The sequence below is a fragment of the Hakea prostrata genome, chromosome 10 (assembly GCF_041222555.1).
Source record: "Hakea prostrata isolate BN-2017 chromosome 10, UWA_Hpros_2, whole genome shotgun sequence".
In the NCBI taxonomy this organism is placed as follows: Eukaryota; Viridiplantae; Streptophyta; class Magnoliopsida; order Proteales; family Proteaceae; genus Hakea; species Hakea prostrata.
Window position 1 is genome coordinate 15390685 of NC_142609.1, and position 7928 is coordinate 15398612.

A 7928-nucleotide genomic window follows, 5' to 3' on the forward strand; every position below is an offset into this window, starting at 1 on the left:
CCATACCAGAAAAAAAGAAGAAAGAAAAAGCAAGTTGTAACAATCGCAGGAAAAAAACAAATCCGGTGACATACCGTCGCCTGAGATGGTGACCGACGCCGCTGCAACTTGATCACTGCAACTACGGTGGCCTTCGTATGAGCCTATGAGGGGGGGGGGGGAAGAAGAAGCAGAAGTAAGAGAGTAGAGTGACCAGAAGTAAGAAAGAAAGAAAGAAAAAAAAAAGAGAGTATTCTAGTGACTTACCGTTGCCTGAGATGGAGACCAGAGTGACCGGAAGTGACTCACTGCAAGCCTGCAACCGCCAGAGGAGTTGCAGAAGAAAGAAGAAGGCTGAGATACGGTGGATTTGCAGAAGAAAGAAGAAGAAAGAGAGTCGCACGAGTCCAAATCCTCCAAAGGCTGTCGCCGGTGATGACGCTAGCTGTTGCAGGTGTCACTGGTGTCGCCGGTGGTCGCTGTCAGAGTCAAAGACGAAGAGAGTTGCAGAGGGAGAGTAGCAGAGAGCAAGAGAGAGACTGAGAGAGAGAGCGAGAGGTTAGGGCTGAGTTTCGATCGATTTCAATAATTCAATCTCGTTTTTCCTTCTTTTTTTTTTTTAATTAATTTAATGTTACAAATGTATGTAACACCTATATAACAACTCACCCATTAGATTCTTTCCGATTGGAATCTACGTTTTAAATTAATTTTTACCTTTGATTTGGAATCAAATAATTTACAATTTCTAAACCCCCAATAAGGCGATCGCCCAGTGCAATAAGGCGTCCGAGTCGTCTGAGTCAACGACTCGAAGACGCTTCATCTCTGAGGCGACCGCCTTATTCACTTTGCTTGAGGCGATGGTCGCCACAGGCCCTAGATACCCGCCAGGACACCAAGGCGTTGCCTAGGCAACGCCTTGACAACTATGAGCATCATCACTTCCAGCACCATCAACTTTCTTGTAAATGAAAAATGTGGCTACAAGAACATATGAACATAACCAGACTGTGCTCAACCCTGCTAGAACCCAGTAATAGTAGTCAATATGAGCTTTGTTAAGATTATTAGGTAGCCAAGATTCTCAATATCTTGAGCTGATTGATTTAATAATGGACACCACAACACCGCTCAATAGACTCCCAACTCCCATAATGCTAAGCCAAAATGCAGCCCCTAAGCTACGCAATCTATCTGGCATTTGATCATAAAAGAGTTCTTGCAATCCTACAATAGCAAAGACATCAGCAAGTCCCCAAATCATGTACTGTGGAACTAACCACCAGATGGCCATCGGCACAGTTGCTGTAGGTAGATCAACAAGTTCACGCTCTCTGGCTATACTAAGCCTTCTAGCCTCTACTAAAGTTGCTGTCACCATTCCCATTATCGAAAGTGACAACCCGATTCCAATCCTTTGAAGCATTGTAATTCCAGATGGTAAACCAGTGAGCCTCCGTACAATTGGAACAAGAACTCGGTCATATAATGGGAGAAAAGCTGAAAACACTGCAAGGGATGCAGGAGGAAATTGGAACTTGGGTCCAATTTCCTGTTCATCGTGCTACCTTGCCTGATGGAAAATGTCCCAATTTGAGCATAGGCCACACCAAACATCAAGCAACTGAACCATATAGGAAGTAAACAAATAAGAAGCTTCACTTCTTCAACTTGATTTACTGAACAAAGTCTCCAACTGTATTTGAACCCAGCTAATTGATCGGTGTCATCAACAATGGTTGCCTTGTCCAAAAACCTGCAAGTTAGTAAAATTAAAAGATGGAAAGACTTTAATGTATTACCACTTTGTGACATGTGATAAATCATATCCATTCTCAAAACTTTCTCCGTAACATATGTTAGAGTTTACGCACAATGGTTTGCTTAAAGTATATACAGCCAAACAATGTTTAAACATTACATCATCGATCAGTATTTAGTTTGGAATACCTAGACCGTTGCTTCCAGCTAGTTTTACAGGTAACACTAGGTTCTAGTGTTAATCAGACTCTTATATAAGACCCATTACACCATTAGAATATAATGATGATATATATTCGAATATAAATTGGGTATAACTCAAATACCTCAATAATTTTGACCAAAAAAAAAAAAAAGATACCTCAACAATTTGTTCCTTACCTGAACCATTGGTCGGTGCAAAGTTGCGGCCACTACCTTTAGCCTCTTTGGTAGAACCACTTCAATTTGAAATACCTAGACCATTGCTTTCAGGTAGTATTTATAGATAACACTAGGTTCTAGTATCAATTGGACTATTATATAAAACCCATTACACCGTTGGATTAAAAGGATAATATATATTAATAGAACATAAATTGGGGTATAACTCTAAAACCTCAATAATTTCGACAAAAAATAAAAAATAAAAACTCAACAATTTGTCCCTTACCTGAACTGTTTGGTCGGTGCAAGGTTGTGGACACCCCCTTTAACCTCTATGGTAGAGCCACCACCAGGCTCCTTGAAAGGCAAATTCCGCTTACAAATTGCTGCAACAAACACCTGTGCCACTAGAGTCAAGGGACTTCCATTGGGAACATGTTGCCTGCAGTTTCCGTGCTAATATGAACACAACTAGTGCCATCCCCATAGCAGCCGCAGTAATTCCAAACCCAACTCCCCATCAAACGTTGTCTTGTAAATAAATCACCAACAGGGTTGCTGAAACTGCACCACTGCATATCCCAAAATACCACCAATTGAAGAAGGAGCTCTTGGCTTTCTTTTCTTCTAGGTTATAATTATAACCCACACGCTGAAGTTATAATTTTCTTTAGTCTCCGACTTCTCTACCACATGTTTCAAGGGAGGTACACCTTTGAGTTATGAAAAACTGAATAAGATGTGAGACCCTTAGTGATAAAAAAACATTTATCACTATTGAGCCCTCATATTATGTGATAAAAAAACACAAATTGAGCACAAGCCTCTATCCGTCAGAGCCATTTCTAGTGATATCGTCTTATGGTGGCATCTAGGATTGTAAATGGATAACCGAAATCCACCTTCAAATTCGCATTTACATCCGCATCTGCGTCCGTTTAGGGGTATCCAAATCCGTCTAATTACTAATAGAATGCGGATATGGTATACCCCTTTCTTACCGATTATTATCCGTCCAATTATCTGATTAAATTACTTACTTGAGTTTATTTTCTCATTTTTATAAATTTTTTATTCGAGATATGCGACTATTTTTTTAGATTTTTCACTAGAATAACCATCAAAGTTGCTAAATTCTTAAATTTCAAGCCTAGCCCTCACAAATAAAGTGCTAAAGATGTCAATAGGAAGTCGAAAGCTTGTATTCGGTTTGTATTCATATCAATTGAGAAGAATCTACTTGAGAAAATAACAATCCGACTATCATCCAAATCTGATTGAATCCGTCCGATAACTAATAGGATATTATCCGAATCCGTCCGAATAAGGATGCGAATATGGTATTACCACTATCCGATTCGAATTCAATCCGTTTACACCGCCCGACATCTCTCGCCCGATCTCTATTTACATGATTGCTTCGTTAAGGTACCCATTCAATAATTCATTCATCAGTATATTTCCATGATGATCGTTGAGGTAAGTTTTATTCACTCTTTACTACTTCCAATTACTTAAACTCCGATGCAACGTATCAGCGTTATTAGTTGTTGTTACACACTTCAAAAACATTCGTGGGTCGTGAGAAAACAACACAGCATGCACCAAATGCAAATTTCCTAAGAGCCCAGGTTCCAGGTGATCGACTCCCTGTGCCTTCAAACTGTACTGGGCTTTGCTGAAAAAGCTTATGTGTGCATTAAATGTTCATGACCGTCCTGCGAAACTCTGGACTATCGGATATAGAATTTCAGTTCAAATTTAAATCTCGACTGAGATCTCGACTCAACGGTCTCATTGTCTCTTTGAACTGTCCTGCGCATATTTAATGCACACAAGGTCCCACTTTCGCTGATTGACAACTTGCCATAGTTGCAAGAGACAGATTCTGTACCAAACTGTTTTACAGTATCTTATCTTGTCAAAGAATTCTCTCCCAGATACAAAGTCAGTTTGAAAATGAATGAGCGGCCAAAATTAAGCTTCATACGTATGTAGTTGTGTCTGTTTTCACATGAGCTTATCCAAAACTTTTGAGTCTCGAACTTGTCCCATATACAACGGATGGGTCTTGGCACAATGGTCAATGGGCTACAGTTGTAGCCAAGGGTCACGATATTTAGGGCATAGCGGCAAAATTTTCCCTTTTGACCCTCTTTTCATGTGTGAAATATCAGCACTTGTTCCCCTCTAATTTTTTGAAAATTTCACTCTCCATCTTTCCAATTTTTTGAAATTTCTCGTCTGGCCCTTGTTTGTTCCATCAGTAAAGACAATGTACAGAAAAATCATTGTGTTTTAGGTGAAACATCAATACTCAGCCCCTGATGTTAGATCTTGGCACCACCCTTGGCAAGATTGAAACGAGCTCCCAATAAACACTGTTGAAATATGATTGCATAGAAAAATTGTAGCAAACAATAAGATCCTCCTTCTCACTCTCTCAGTGTGGTCTCTAGCTTCTCAGTCTACTAATTCGTCATAAACTGATCACTTCACTACCACTCAGTAGAAATCCATTACAGGCGCACACGCCATTGGAAAAGCCAGATGCTCTACTTTCAGCTCAGGCCTCATCAATGGCATTGACAGAGGGGCTGATGGTGGTGGTTGCACTCTGAATCTTATGCTCCACCTGCTCTCAACCTTGGTTCCTCTCATCTTTACAGCATTTTGCTCATTGAGGGTTATTCATTTATCTTTTTCCAGGACTTCAAGACATCCATGAGCAACATGAGTAGCCTGAAACCTCTCACTGGGAGCAATGGTCAGATCCGTATGAGCTGCAGGTCCATCAATTGATTTCAAGTAGCAGTAGTAGAGGAAGAACTAGTCTAGACGCTCTTGGGCTCTGCTATGAATATGTCTACTTCCTTAGACTATATGTGACTTGGCTGGCCTCCTTGAAGTAGCAATAAGCGATATCTACCTCACTCTTAACAGGTTATTTTCATATCCTACACTTCTCTGTAGTTGAATTTCGTGTTTCTGTATTAATATTCAGTAATCTTTGATTTCATATTCAGATGCATGCTGGCATCGGTTACCTCTCAATGCCAGCCAGCATGGCCTAATGGTTGCATGGAGAGCAAATCATGTTGTTTTTGACATCACGGCTCAATCTACTTGTGTGTGAAAAACAACCCAAAAGACTAAAACCATAAACCAAACGCAATAAAAATTTCCTTCCTTGTGATAATCAGGGAGTGACAGGACAGTCACCATGCCTACCATCACTCCAGTGATGGCTGGCCCAAGGTGAGGGCAGTGGGATTCAATATAAACACCAAAAAAAGATTAAAAATAAACTAAAATTAAAAAGTTCAAAAACTTCTTTACAATATAACATTTTCTAACAAGTATAGATCCTCTCTCATATACCCAGGTTGGTCAGTCTAATCTCTTTTTTTCAAGCACTGTAAGTATGAATTGCTTAGATGATAAGAATCAATCTATAAAAGACTCAGATAGACAAACATAAGAAAATACCTGAGAAAAAGTACAGCCCTAAACCCTAATGATATACCCTTTCAGGCTTCTATCAACAAACTGAACCTGATATTGAAGGGCTGCTTCATTGGCAATTTGAGCTGTACTCACCTGCTAGTATGCATTCTTAAGCTCACCCTTTCACTTTTACGTTCCTGAAGAATGAAAACACATTTCAACATTGTGAGCGTAAAGTGAAGATGTACAACTATTTTTAAAGAAGCATCAGAGTTTCTTCCCATCCCACTTGGTGGTTTTAGATGTATATGTTATGGAAATTTTTTTGGTAAAAAGCCAGATTTGGTACTAATTTGAATGTTGGAACCCCTCATATGACTCAAATTACTGGCACCTTCCCTTAGGGACTGCTTGGTTACATTAATCCAGGGATTTGAAATGAAATGTGATTTCAAATCTATGGATTCATGGTTCAAAAAATTAACTGTTTGGTTAACCTCAAATCTATCGAAGTTTGTAGATTTCCGTCAGGTTACTCCCCGTGAATCTGCAAATTTCATCCATTTTATACAATTATACCTAGGGTGGAATCCAAGGATTTCACCCAATACCCAAGAATGGCTTAGTTCCCGTTTTTAGGCAAAAAAGTGAAATCCCTGGATTCTAAAGAATCTAAGGATGTTTTATAACCAAACAGGTATAAATCTTCGATTCATGAATCCCTGGATTCAAATAATCAAACAGGCCCTTAGTAAAATGTCCAAACATCCCCCCCCCCACCAAGGGGAATCTTGTTAATGTTTTCCCGTACTACTGCTCCTCCAGCACATGAATCTGTTCACTGTCCACGTGTCAACCCCTTTCCCATGTTGTTGTACAACATACTCTGTAGGTTCCGATGATTAAACCACTACAGCCGCTCCTAGGTGCACTAAACATACCCCTCCACAGAAAATAAGAAATTACACATTCAGAGGGTTAAAACCATCATTCCAATGATTTGAAGGTTAAAGTCCCACTAAGTAGTCCAACATCAGACCCACCCAGCTTTACTTGCAAACAGCTCAATGGCAGCTAGATCAAGACTGTTCCATAACAAGAATAAAAGTTAAAGCCGAGGGATTATTGGTATTGGTACCTGCAGGCTTGTTGTACCACATCCAACCTGGAGCTGTCTGAAAACCCTGGAAAATTTAGAAAGTGCAGTTGAGAACATAGGCATCAGTAGAGATTTTTTGCACATCAATCCATTAAACTTAGATACCTGCTGGAAGCGAGCAGGATCAATGACTGTACTGGGTGTGGACTGCAGTTGCACTTCAGGAAGTCCCTCTAAATAAAAAAATGCACACATATGAAGCAACAAATGATGAGGTGCATCAGCAGAAGGAGCTAACATCTTGTTCTTAGCCTTGTGCAGATTAATCAAAATTGAGTAACATATTTGTGTGATCAAGGTAGACTGGTGTCTGTCTAATCAAACACCTTCTAGTGAAGCCAGAGTGGTTTTTTTTTCTGGATGTAATCTCGTCTATTAATTATTCATCCACAAACAAGTGAGTTCGGAAAATTTCCCCAACTTATATTGTACTCAGAATTCACATTCAAGGCATTTTTGGAAGAAATTCTAAAACGACACCCTTGTCTTCCGATATTAATTCTCAATTACTTTTCTACTTTATTTACTGTCATCAGATTCATATGAAGAATCAAGTTATCCTCCAACTCATACATTATGTTCCCTGTTTAACCTCTAAAATTACAGTGTTTCCCTTTTCCTTGTAGTACCAAGACCCAGCATATTTTTCTAGTCTATCAGTTCAATTTCAGATTTCAGCAGTTGTCCTAGCCCTTGTTTAGTAAAGTCAGTTTTTGTTTTGGTGGTTATCTAACCATCTATAGTTAATACTTTTGTGTCTCCTTGAATCTGGATAACTTTCTATGTGGAAGGATTCTGTTTGGTACTGTTTGGTTACTCAAATCCTGTACTAAATTAAATCCTTGTATTCTAACTCTTCTTAGACACCTCATTTGACTCCATGGCGAACTAGGATGCCTAATGGAACTGGTAGCTTCTGATATCAAGGGGTGGGGACTAGTACATATGCCATCAGGGAGAGTCGAACCCATGACCTCTTCACTAAGAGGTGTCAGTCGTTGCCAATTGAGCAGCCCAATGATGGTAGGATGCCTAATGGAAGTTTTGCCAAGAAAGACAACAACCTTGTCTTATAACCCAAGCAACTTGTATAAGTCAAACAAACATTAATATATTTCTCCCATCCCATCAAACTTAAGGGTAGGATGTAGGGGACTTTACTGCATGGTCATCAATGTACAGTTCTCTCACTATTAGCTTCTACGCTGTTGGT

General features: G+C 39.6%; 1 long non-coding RNA gene and 1 pseudogene across 1 annotated transcript; both read right to left on the reverse strand.

Annotated features, from left to right (window-relative positions):
* Positions 1 to 889: 889 nt before the first annotated feature.
* LOC149002137 (protein NRT1/ PTR FAMILY 5.4 pseudogene) lies at positions 890 to 4770 on the reverse strand (annotated as a pseudogene).
* Positions 4771 to 5676: 906 nt separating this feature from the next.
* LOC149002138 (uncharacterized) lies at positions 5677 to 6883 on the reverse strand. The gene is made up of 3 exons (XR_016170185.1): positions 6821 to 6883; positions 6695 to 6740; positions 5677 to 5753 (listed from the first exon to the last, which is right to left on the reverse strand). It is a non-coding gene; the product is annotated as an uncharacterized LOC149002138 (long non-coding RNA).
* Positions 6884 to 7928: the final 1045 nt, after the last annotated feature.